Source organism: Heptranchias perlo, chromosome 1 (genome assembly GCF_035084215.1).
Source record: "Heptranchias perlo isolate sHepPer1 chromosome 1, sHepPer1.hap1, whole genome shotgun sequence".
Taxonomy (NCBI): Eukaryota; Metazoa; Chordata; class Chondrichthyes; order Hexanchiformes; family Hexanchidae; genus Heptranchias; species Heptranchias perlo.
In genome coordinates this window covers 86,236,557-86,250,015 of record NC_090325.1, presented here as the reverse complement: position 1 = coordinate 86,250,015, position 13,459 = coordinate 86,236,557, and positions in this window count along the sequence as shown.

The following is a 13,459-nucleotide window of genomic DNA, read 5'->3' as shown; positions in this document are numbered from 1 at the left end:
ATCTGATCCTAACCTCAAATCTAAATTCATGTCCAATTTCCTGCCCGCTCCCCGTAACCCCTAATTCCCTTTACTTCTAGGAAACTGTCTATTTCTGTTTTAAATGTATTTAACGATGTAGCTTCCACAGCTTCCTGGGGCAGCAAATTCCACAGACCTACTACCCTCTGAGTGAAGAAGTTTCTCCTCATCTCAGTTTTGAAAGAGCAGCCCCTTATTCTAAGATTATGCCCCCTAGTTCTAGTTTCACCCATCCTTGGGAACATCCTTACCTCATCCACCCGATCAAGCCCCTTCACAATCTTATATGTTTCAATAAGATCGCCTCTCATTCTTCTGAACTCCAATGAGTAGAGTCCCAATCTACTCAACCTCTCCTCATATGTCCGCCCCCTCATCCCCGTGATTAACCGAGTGAACCTTCTTTGTACTGCCTCGAGAGCAAGTATGTCTTTTCTTAAGTATTTTCTTCAGCCACACATTTAACCATCTAATCTGTTTGTCCCTATGCCAATTTGCATGTGGCTCAGGTCGTAATCCAGAGATTATTACCTTTGAGGTTCTGCTTTTTAATTTGGACCCTAGCTCCTCAAACTCCCTCAGCAGAACCTCATTCCTAGTTCTACCTATAGTTCTACCTATGTCGTCGGTTCCTATGTGTCTAGTATAAGTGTAAAACTCTGTAGTATAAGTGTAAAAGAAGTCTGTAGTATAAGTGCAAGACATTTCAAAATGTTATGTTCCACTGGTTGCAGTTATCCTGCCCCTCCTCCTCCAGGACTCAGTCCATTGGAAAAATGGCAAATTGGAATGATTTTGGAACACTCCTACCACAGTTAATATTTCTCTTCTTGCATGGTGTCCCATTAGATTCAAAGGCTACCATGATACTACTAATTTTGTGTCAAAATGAAGTGGTTTGAGGTGCCTATCAATGTGAAAGTGGAAGCATAACTCAGGTATCAGTGATCTGACTCCTGAGTACACTAAAGCTAGCGTTGTGAGACCAACTTCTGGTAGGTAACTGCAACAGCAACTTGCACACCACTTGGGACTTTGCACTGGGCATCGTATAACTCCAGCTGCATGGGAAGCTACATACTGCTCAGACAGTTCATCAGACTGCTTTGGAATTTCACAAACTTACTTTTGACCATTTTTTAATATTAGGAGTAAAGTGCTGCATAACATTAACCACCCAGGTGGCGGAGCTCTATGATAGTTTAAAGTATTCATATGCAGAGCTCCTGTCACCAAGTTTGGTGTGAGGTGTAGCCAGCAGTATAACTCGGATCGGAGACCAGTATTAGCAATAGTTTCAGACAACCTTCCATGCAACTAAGTGTATTTTTAAAACTGCTTTACCTGTATCAATTAAATGAGCGCACTTTCGCCAGGGAAGCACAATCCCTTGTAACTTGTGTTTTCCTAACAGGACTCGGCATCCTTTATACTACAGCAAGTGAAGGAAGAGTGGTTTGCTTCCGAGTTTGCTTTCGGATAGGAGAGCTGATTTACAATGGTTCTGGGAAAACCAGTTCTTAATTCCTGGCTTTCAAATTGCTCTGCAGCAATATGTATACATGATGGTGTCACGACACTCGCAACACAACAATTTGCAAATCAATGAAAAAATATTTCATTTGACTATCCAAGGGAGGGGCATCGAATTATTTCACCATGTTTCTTGTTGGATAAATTGCCACCTTGCCCTGTGCCCACCTTGGGCTTTTGAACCTGAACTGCGGAAGAGCGCATTTACACTGCGGGCTGAAGCCTGCAGTTCGTGGGTTCACTTCAACTACTTTGGGATCATTGGCGCAATCTCTGTTCACACACCGACTTCAGCGACACAGCCAAGCGGGTTCCGTGTAAATTGGACCATTAATATAGAGCTGCTCTTAACGTGTTAGTAATTCACCAGATTAATGATTACATCTGACCTCTCGGATGAACAGCAGCCTTTACTTCTCTTCGCTACTTTGTAACACCGTTGTCAGTTTAAATTCACCACCTGGATCAGTGAAAGAGATCACCAAAAAACAATGATCGTCAACACTATACAATAAAACATTCCCTTATTGTCTAGGAACGGGGGGGGGGGGGGGGGATCACATAAATAAAAGCGATTACTGTCCGTTCGCTAAATTAAATAAACTTTTAAAAAATCGACGAGCCGATTAGAAAGGTGATACTGCATGTAAACATATTAACACATACAGTATGTGACATCTGGTAAATCACAAAAAGGGTTATAACATTAAAAGGAATGTACAAAAGTGGACTGTGCTAATGCTTAATAACATTACAAACCTATTCAATGGGCAAAACAGAAACAGAGAGATAAAACCATGAATCTGAATGAAATAAGAAAACGAAGTTACCCTTCTGAAGCGGCCAGTGGAATTTTCCTTCCTGTTTGGCAGTCACCACTTTTATTCTGAACTCTGGTTGATTTTGCAGATTTGTTTAAATCTGCAAGTTCTGGTGCGCTGTTAGGTTTGAGATTTCATTTGCGATCGACAGTCAAAGACCAAGAGAGAGTCTCCTCTTACCGACCGATCTTCATCGCTTTCAATTTGCTTCACCTGAAATATTAACACCTGTTGGACCAATTCGATCGGCGTTCGGTCCCTCGCCAGCAAGCCGATTCCACGATTCTGATTCTGTAGCAAATAATGAAATGGTTCTGTTCCTATGAACGGGATTGGGCACCAGCAATGCAAAGGTTCGCTCGAATAAATCATGTCAACGTTGGTTTATCCACTCGCTAAATGTTAAACCACAAGGCTATTAAATAGATTTACAAGCGCTTGACTTAAAGTTACAAAAGATGAGAAAGTCTGATCTGGCAATGAATTTCGTGCCGTGGTAAACATGGGACAGGCCCTGGAACAAAGACAATTCACTGCGCTGCAATCTGGAATAATGGCATCCTCGCCTTATTTACTCACAATTCCCGTTTAAATTTGAGAATTCTTTATTTCTATAATCGGCACAGATGTCGTCTATGTAGACAACATGATTTTGTTTTGTCACGTATGTATATTGCAAAAGGACATTTTCGCACTTGAAACAGCACGTTAACATTTTCTACGCTGTCCAAGATTACAGTAGTTTCTAGCCAGGAGATTGATTTTGGTTGTGTTGTAATAGTATACTGTATCTAACATCAACCCACTAGTCAACTGGCACTTTACGTAATGGGAATATGCTAAGTTTACAACAACAGCTGAAAATTAGTCGGAAGGTATCATGATTCAATTGAATTTCGTTCTGGACAGATACAACTTTCAATTCACAGTATTCTAACCCTAACCCTAATGCAGGTTTCATTTTCAGTATCACAGGAGATTAACAACTAACAAAAGTATGTAACCAACCTTTGCTTAAAGGTTACTCATATAAACCAATTATTTATTCCTTCCTCCTCAAATTTTGGGGAAGATATTTGTCAATTATTTTGTTTCTGGGATGGAGATAGTGCACTCTGCTTCAGGAACAGGGTGCGACCTCGCCGGGTTCCGTTATCCGCCCTTCTTCAGAAAAAAAATCTATTTACTCCACCCATCTATATTTTTGTACTTTAATTATGCTAATTTATTTTCTTCATATATGGTTAGCCTTTTGTGCCTGATTCATTTAATTTGCGCACCTGTTCAATTTTCCAGCTCAGTTTTACTTACAAATTGTAAATACATTACAATCGGATGTCCGACGTCCATAAGGCCGCCACTATATTTTAAGGGTGCATTTACGCTGCAAGGGCATTTTCCCACTAGCATTCAGCTAAAAACGTAGCATATCCCGATTAGTAAAGTGCCAGTCCCATATTTAGTGGGCTGATGAGAATTACATACAGTATATTACTATTGCACCAACGCTGATGTTTTTTTAAACAGCAAATCAGGAATTCGGATTCAAACAGAGTGAGACTTTCTCTGTTTCGCTCTGGACTCAGAATGGGCTCCAACTCTGGATTTATACTACAACTTTAACATCATTTAAACATCTTTTCCGCCGCGCGGACGCGATAGGCCGAATGGCCTCCTTCTGTGCCGCAAATTTTCTATGATTCTATGATCAGTGCCAATCAATATCACTTTGCATGGAGCCTGGTGTTGGAAGTATAAATGCATCCTAAGAGACTTCAAACCAAGCTACTGAGGAATCCACATAAGAGTTTTGCCTTGCCTGCTCTCGCTGTGTCTTACCTAAGTCCAGAGAGCTTAAGTGCAGGTTGACAGTGCAAAGGCTTAGGGACCCCCAGCAGGAGGACCGCTAGAGTTTAACAACCCCAACAGCTCACAGCATTGATGAGTTTCTTGCTGCTTGTCCAGCCTGGACAACCCTACCTGTTAGGTTTGAAGACCATCTGGAACTGAATGGGAAGTATTCCAGCCTCACTGTGGCAGATCTCCCGTTTCAAATTCCTTTAGTGAGCCAGGTTGCCTGGTCAATTATCACTAGTACTGTAGGGCACTGCAGACCTGCCTGCCCAGGTATTGGATTACTGAGTCCACCATAGAGAGTTGACTTGGTTCTGAATTTCCGTTAACAGGTATGATATCTTGGGGGCACCTTGACCTAGAGATCCCTTTTACGTTCCCCTCTAATAACCACGGGCACTAGTTGGTCATTAGACAACTGTTTCTTTGGAGTAATAGAATGTCATAACAGGAGAAGAATAGAATGTAGCCTTGTCACAAGAAGAGATCATCCATTCTTTAATCTTTATAAATAAATTATACTTTTTTTAAAACAGAAAATGGAGGATGGGGTAATCTCTGTGACCTAATATTGATGACATTTTGGAGAACAGCAACACCAAAGTACTTGTCACCTTGAGGTGTCAAGTCAAAGTAATAGTATTTAACATTTCACCAATATTTCTCTCGTGCTCAACATCAAGGATCACTCCTGAGAGTCTGACAATGTAATGGCACCCAGAGATCAAATAGAAACCCTCTATTATAATTAGGTTACTCAATTGACATAAGCCTTTGGATAGCAAAAAAAAGCATCATCAGAACACATTACTTTGGTTATAAACTGTGAAGTGTGTTCTAAGCAAAATTAAAGAGTATGTAGGAGAAATGCCCTGAGAATTGTCTTAAGTGAGTCTTCAAAATAAGAGTCAGTAGTCAGATTGAATGCTGGGAAAGGAAAGACTTATGCGAAATAAACCATGAAGGCTTATACAAACAAAACATTCCTTACCACAAATAGAAAACAAGCCATCAAGACCACAGGCCTGGAGAAGGTGCATTAAGGGGGTATAAGGAAGTCCTGCCTTATCTAGAACTGTGCGAGATCTTTTCTGGTTAAAGACCTGAGAAGCTAGGGAGCAAACAAGTGACCAGACATGTCTAGGTCCTGGTGCATCATTAATTTGGAGGTCATCAGGGCTGTGTGAGGTGATTGACACCATAATAGCTTAACTCTTCTAACACACATGTCACTCAGATTGGTCAATAGAATTGAGGAGATGTCTTTGAGAATTAAGGACGTTTAGCATGGTGTTTTTGACACTAAAGTCCTCAGTTTTCAGTCTTCAGTCCTCAGTAGCTAGTTTCTACTTTAGTTCTAGTTCTTTTAATAGTTCATGTAGTAGTCTTTATAGTAGGAGCTCTTTGAGTATTATAAGGGTGTCTCTGTAAAATCATAAAGAGCATCTCCGACAGAGAGAAAGGTTACAAAGGTTAGAATTGTACAGCTATACCAGCCAGATGCAGGAAATATAAGAATAGATGTACAAGTTCCCCTGAGATCAAGGGAGGTGAGATTTAAATCAGTTAGTGCAGATACAGCTACCAGCACACAAGGTGCATTTCACCAGGAACAGAGAATCCAGCTGGACCAGATAGCATCTCTACAAACTGAAGTTCATCACTCTGAAGTTTCTAAAGGTTAACACCATCACCGAGAAGAAAGCAAGACAATCAGTTCACGAACTCCAGCTTATAAGGACGAGGTTGTATAAGCTCTGGAATCATTGCTAACTACAACATATAGACTGGCTATCTAGTGCTGTTAACTTGTCAGCTATCTAAGGAGTCTACTCAAACTAATCTCACCAATTTATATCAGTCTTAGACACTAATCTCAACTGTGACATAATTGAACTGCCTTTGTAACCTATATATCTTTTGTCAGTTAACCCTATCTACTAAACAATTTGCATACTCAATGTCTGAGTTTAAATGCTGCTAATTATGATTCTAAGGTTAATAAACAATTGTTAGTTCATGACTTTGTTGTCTACCATTTTGATAATTGGCAAGAAAGCAGGGACTCAGTATTTTGTGCAGATCCTGATGGGAGGCTGGTAGTGTTAACACTAGTATAAATCTGAACTGGTTGATGTAAGAGAGTTCAGCGAGCCAAATTTAGGTATCATTAGGTCCCAGGCATTCACACTGGCAGCTAAACCCCAGATGGTACTTTGACAAGAAGAAGGGGAAGGGGTTAGGGAGTCATCTGGTGTCCTTGATTAATATTCTCGTCAGGGTATTGATCCTAGTCTTTTTACAAGTGGTAGAAAGTCAATAAAGCAGATTTCACGTGATGACAGACCATTTAATTTATAGCTCCTCAATTATAAGAAAAATAAAAGTTGTAACATTTTGCTAACTCCTTAATACTACAAAACCTGGACTAGCATTTGTAATAAAAACTCATACATGAGATGCAAATTTACTCTTATGAAGTCTTCATGGGCTGCAGTGCAGTAAGGCAGGAAAAACTCCAAAGCAAGCCTCCCGGACCTTTTGAAGTTCAAGCCCGTATACATGATCAAGAAGATGCCTTTTATAATTAAACAAAGCTATCAACCAAAAAATGATAGTTTTCTGAGCCTGAAATAAGTTAGACACAAATCCATTTATATATGGTTCAATGCAGCTTTAGCTTAAATTGATTATTTTCAGGACAAAGCATGCAACCTTTTTAAATGGTTTCTACTTGCTTTGCAATCAAAATACATTTGCATGAGAAGAATGTTCTTTCTGTAAAGCAGTTGCCCCAAAATGGCAATTTCCCGGTTATGTCAACATTTAAAATTTAAACTGGCTATGTAAACATTTAGAATGGAAATCTTGTGTGTAAACAGATGTGTGAAACAATGTACTTGCAGGCTCTGGCCAGTTGTGGTACAAAATTCTCTCCCAACTTTGTCACAGAATAAAAAAAATAATCAACTGACTGGAAAACACCATGGGCAATTCACTAGTACCTATTAAAAATAGTATCATTATGATTAGATAAATGAAAGATCTCCATATTCATCACAAGTATTTTGTGAAATCAAGCAATTTGCCCTATACAGCTTTCTTAGATATGTGTTATGTGGTCATGGCACAAGTAGAACATATATGTTCTCATAATGGTTATACCAGCTAAGCAACATAAAGAGACACACTCTACTACCTATCTTACTAGATGCTGTTTAGTGACAACTTTCCCTAGAATGAAACAAAGTAGATTTGCAAACAGCCTTTCATAGAATATTAAAGCTTGGTAAACATCAACCAACAATACTTACTTTAAAAGGAACAAGCGCATAAAATTTCAGCATAGTTATCGAGTTAACCGAAACTCAAACAATTCTGAGCATGAATTTCAGATGTAGTCTATGACTGCACTATACAAACCATATAAAATGGATGGATTGCCACAAAATGTAACTCACTAATCTTGCAAGCTGAAATAAGATCAAGGAGTGTAAAAGCCCTGAAAGAAATTTATCTCAGAAAGCATGGGTTCATATGAATCTAACATATCCATAACAAAAGAACACCTTGCATCATTAGGCTTGCTCTCTTCAGAACTGATCCATTAAATTGAGACTCTGAAATACACTGTTATATTTCACCCTCTATTTAATACAGCTTCTTGCATTGGATATCAGTTGGCAGTAAAGTCTAATAGATCCAAGAACAAGTCTTCACTGGCTAGCATGGAGATACCTAGATTACAATGTCTCCTTCACTAAATAGTTCACAAATGAGTATGAAAGGAAAAAATGGAATGAATAAAGGGACTTCCCCCATCTAGGAAACAGAGAGACCAACGAATATTAGTGCTCAATTGTCTGGGCTCCTGCTGTAAATCTTGTTATGAAAAATTCCAACAGGATATATTACTGGATATTCAAATGTATTGTGTCTAAGTGGAGGATCCTAATGGACAGCTGAATTCAGTCCTTGCTCAAGTAATCCACTGCAATTTATGTATACACACAGCAGCTCTATTCTGGATGAATGATTTGCCATACTGTCTACACAGACTATCAGGTTGTAATTTGCAACAAATGCTTCCTCCAGAGCTAAAAAAACAAGTTCTATACAAATGTGTCAGGTCTAATTGACCAAAGTTTTTGCCCAATTTAGGGCGCATTTCCACTGTATACAGTGAATCATAGAATCATGGAATTTTACAGCACAGGAGGATACTTGGCCCATTGTGCCTGTGCCGGCTCTTTGAAAGCTGTCCAATTTAGTCCCACACCCCAGCTTTTTCCCATAACCCTTTAAATTAGCCCTCCGAGTACATGCCCAATTGCCTTTTGAAAGTTCCTATGGAATCTGCTTCCACCATCCTTTCAGATAGTGCATTCCAGATCTTAATCTTCCAGATCTGAGAGAAAAATATTATCCTCATTTCCCCTCTAGTCCTTTATTTTAAATCTATGACCTCTGGTTATGGACCCTACTTGCTCAAAACCCTTCATAATTTTGAATACCTCTATTAGGTCTCCCCTTAACCTTCTCTGCTCTAAGGAGAACAATCCCAGCTTCTCCGATCTCTCCACATAACTGAAGCCCCTCATCACTGGTAAGCCTCCTCTGCACCCTCTACAAGGCCTTGACATCCTTTCTAAAGTGTGATGCCCAGAATTGTACACAATACTCCAGCTGAGGCCTAACCAGTGATTTGTAAATGCTTAGCATAACTTCCTTGTTTTTGTATTCAATGTCCCTATTTACAAAGCCAAGTATCCCATACGCTTTCTTAACCACCTTATCAACTTGCCCTGCCACCTTTAAAGATTTGTGAATATTGCAACTATATGTGAATATGTATGTGAATGTGAACTGAGAGTAAATTGTTCTCAAAATCGATGCAGGTACATATGGATGGCCATTTACACTGGCTGTTCCATGCCCATTGTCAGCTCCTTATTGCGTCACAATGTTACGCGGCTGCATACAAAACAAAATATGAGTTTGGAACCCAAATTGCGTAAATGTCCACATTAGTGCTAGCTGGTAGTAGCAAAGTAAGTGGAAATCTAGTGAACTTGAAAGAAAAGAAAGAACTTGCATTTATACAGCGCCTTTCACAACCCCCAAAGCGCTTTACTGCCAATGAAGTACTTTTGAAATGTAGTCACTGTTATACTGTAGAAAATGCAGCAGCCAATTTGCCCATAGCAAGGTTCCACAAACAGCAATGAGATAATGACCAGATAATCTGATTTAGTTGGTTGAGGGATAAATATTGGCGAGGACACCGGGGATAACTTCTCTGCTCTTCTTCGAAAACTTGGTTAGGACAGACTCCCAGTTTGAGACGTGGTTCTCTGGGGCACAAAGTCTCAGTTCTGTGGCAGTGACCAGGGCGCAGTTCTATGGTTTGGGCACTCCCCAGATACTTTTTCCTCATGCTCATCTTTGTTCCCTCTGAACAGAAATATGATCTCATGTGCAAAGTAATTTGGGATACAGTGTGCCCTGGGCAAATGACCTTTGCCATCGATGTATGTGCAACAAAAATTAAGCATTTTTTTCTATAATTAATGAATCTCCTGTGGCTTTGCTCATGATTAGTCAGAGGAAATGGTTATGTATTTTAGCTGTGCTTGTTGTAATAGGCCGAGGTAGCACCACCTCTGGAGCAAGTAAGAATAACTGGCCGCCTTGTTTTTTTTAAACAGAGGTTTTTAAGAGGTTAAAGCGCCATCCTATGGAGACAGTAAGAACAGCAGGCATTATCATTACCGTTAGTTACTGTTACAGTGTTACACATTGGTTTCAATGAACCAGTGGCATTACAGCTTTACCAAGTCAAGAAGAGATGCTACATCTTTTAACTGTGTTTGTTGTAAAAAGCCGAGAGAGGCTACACACCACCAATGGAGCAAGCAAGAACAGCTGTTCTTGTAATGCAGTTAAATGTAACAGAGTCACCTCGTGGGGGAACCAAGAATAAAAGGCGTTACAGCATTACTGATTGATTTCAATAATCTAGGGCATTAGAACATGACTAATTCAAGGATTTTATATACATACGAGTAGATCTCCCGTGGCATTGCTCGCAGTGATTCAGATGATTTGTTTTATAACAAGGGGGATAACATCAGAGCCATTGATTAATAGTGACTGAATAAGTCAAATTCTATTATATTAAATTATGGGATTTTCGTTGGTACTCTAGGGATTTAATTCTACAAGTCAGTTCATTATTCTTGAAAACTGTAAATGAGTGGCATTTCTATATCTTAACCTATCTATTTAATTTTTATCCTGTACTATGTTTAAAGCAGAGAATATATATCAAGATGGTATGTAAGATGTACCAAGTGGAGGTAGATATCTGGAATTTAATTGGGGAGAGGGAAAGGGGTTTAGCTGCACTGGGGGCCCTCGTGTACTTTAACCTCAATGAGAAGACCTGGCACTAGGGAGATGCTGCTGGGCTTTGACTGCAATGGGGCTGCTGACGTTTATCAGCATAGAGCCCTTTGGTCAATCATAACCGTGGAGGGGGAAGTGGGGACTTGACATAACTGGTGCTGAAATGCAAGATCTGACTCACTGGTAGATTTCTAGTATCAGCAGTAAGGGGAGGAGCAGGGTGTGGTCCTTACGGGGTGGGGGGGTGGGGGCGCAGAGGAATACCACGTCAGTTGGCATTAGTCTATGATTTTCTAAGGGATTGAATTTGGTGTTTTGTGATTGGTCCCTGTAAATGTACCTCTGTCTGTCCAGTGTCTCACAGCTATAAGAAAATGAAAACATTCTAATTGGTAACTAGCAACAAAATACAGGTCATTTAGAACTTTCAAAACATAACATTTGTTGTCTAATTTGAGAAAAATTACTTCAATAATGATGAGGAAACACTCTGCACCTCTTGTCACTCTCTGTGCCTGACGGCCAGGAACATAGGAAGAACATAGGAACAGGAGTTGGCCATTCAGCCCCTCGAGCCTGATCCATTATTCAATTAGATCATGGCTGATCTGTACCTCAACTCCATTTTCCTGCTGTGGCTCCATATCCCTTGATACCTTGCTCCAGAACTGGCAGCACCTCTGGCCGAACTGTTCCAGTACATGGACAACACTGGCTTCTATCCGACAGTGTAGAAAATTGCTCAGGTATGTCCTGTCCACAAAAAGCAGGACAAATCCAATCCAGCCAATTACTGCCCCATCAGTCCACTCTCAATCATCAGCAAAGTGATGGAAGGTGTCGTCGACAGTGCTATCAAGCGGCACTTACTCACCAATAACCTGCTCACCGATGTTCAGTTTGGGTTCCACCAGGACCACTTGGCTCCAGACCTCATTACAGCCTTGGTTCAAACATGAACAAAAGAGCTGAATTCCAGAGGTGAGGTGAGAGTGACTGCCCTTGAAATCAAGGCAGCATTTAACCGAGTGTGGCACCAAGGAGCCCTAGTAAAATTGAAGTCAATGGGAATCAGGGAGAAAACTTTCCAAAGGCTGGAGTCATACCTAGCACAAAGGAAGATGATAGTGGTTGTTGGAGGCCAATCATCTGAGCCCCAGGACATTGCAGCAGGAGTTCCTCAGGGCAGTGTCCTAGGCCCAACCATCTTCAGCTGCTTCATCATTGACCCCTCCATCATAAGGAAGTGGGGATGTTCGCTGATGATTGCACGGTGTTCAGTTCCATTCGCAACCCCTCAAATAATGAAGCAGTCCATGCCCGCATGCAGCAAGACTTGGACAACATCCAGGCTTGGGCTGATAAGCAGCAAGTAACATTCGTATCAGACAAGTGCCAGGCAATGACCATCTCCAACAAGAGAGAGTCTAACCACCTCCCCTCGACATTCAACAGCATTACCATTGCTGAATCCCCTACCATCAACATCCTGGGGGTCACCATTGACCAGAAACTTAACTGGACCTGCCATATAAATACTGTGGCTGTAAGAGCAGGTCAGAGGCTGGGTATTCTGCAGCAAGTGACTCACCTCCTGACTCCCCAAAGCCTTTCCACCATCTACAAGGCACAAGTCAGGAGTGTGATGGAATACTCTCCACTTGTCTGGATGAATGCAGCTCCAACAACACTCAAGAAGCTCGACACCATCCAAGGCAAGGCAGCCCGCTTGATTGGCACCCCATCCACCACCCTAAACACTCACTCCCTTCACCACCGGCACACCTGCTGCAGTGTGTACAATCTACCGGATGCACTGCAGCAACTCACCAAGGCTTCTTCGACAGCACCTCTCAAACCCGCGACTTCTACCACCTAAAAGGACAAGGGCAGCAGGCACATGGGAACACCACCACTTGCACGTTCCGGTCCAAGTCACACACCATCCTGACTTGGAAATATATCGCTGTTCCTTCATCATCGCTGGGTCAAAATCCTGGAACTCCCTAAGTAATAGCACTGTGGGAGTACCTTCACCGCACGGACTACAGCAGTTCAAGAAGTCGGTTCACCACCACCTTCTCAAGGGCAATTAGGGATGGGCAATAAATGCTGGCCTTGCCAGCGACGCCCACATCCCATGAACGAATAAAAAAAAGATACCCTTACCTAACAAAAAAAATCTACTGATCTCAGTCTTGAAAGCTCCAATTGACCTAGCATCCACAGCCTTTTGGGTGAAAGAATTCTAGATTTCTACTACCCTTTGTGAGAGAAATGCTTCCTGGTTTCCCTCCTAAATGGTCTAGCTCTAATTTTAAGATTATGTCCCCTCGTTCTTGATTTCCCCCACCAGAGGAAATAGTTTCTCTGTATCAACCCCATTGAATCCTTTTAACATTTTAAACACCTCAATCAGATTACCCCTCAATCTTCTATACTTAAGGGAATACAGGTTTAAGCAGCCTGTCCTCATAATTTAACCTTCTAAGCCCCAATATCATTCTGGTGAATCTGTACTTCACCCTCTCCAAGGCCAATATATCCTTCCTGAGGTGCAGTGCCCAAAACTCAATGCAGTACTCCAGATGAGGTCGGACCAAGGCTCTACACAACTGAAGCATCACTTCCTCCCCTGTAAGTAATTAGAATGTTTACATTTTCCAACTTCAACAAACACTGGTGATTCAAGTGATAATTAGGGGTTGTCGTAACTGTCAACATAACAGGTGATGATTGCCGATAATTCGAGGCTGTTTGCTTCAAAATTCAAATAGTTTGTGATTTACTTAAATGAAAACTCAAATTGAGATGAGGGAAGA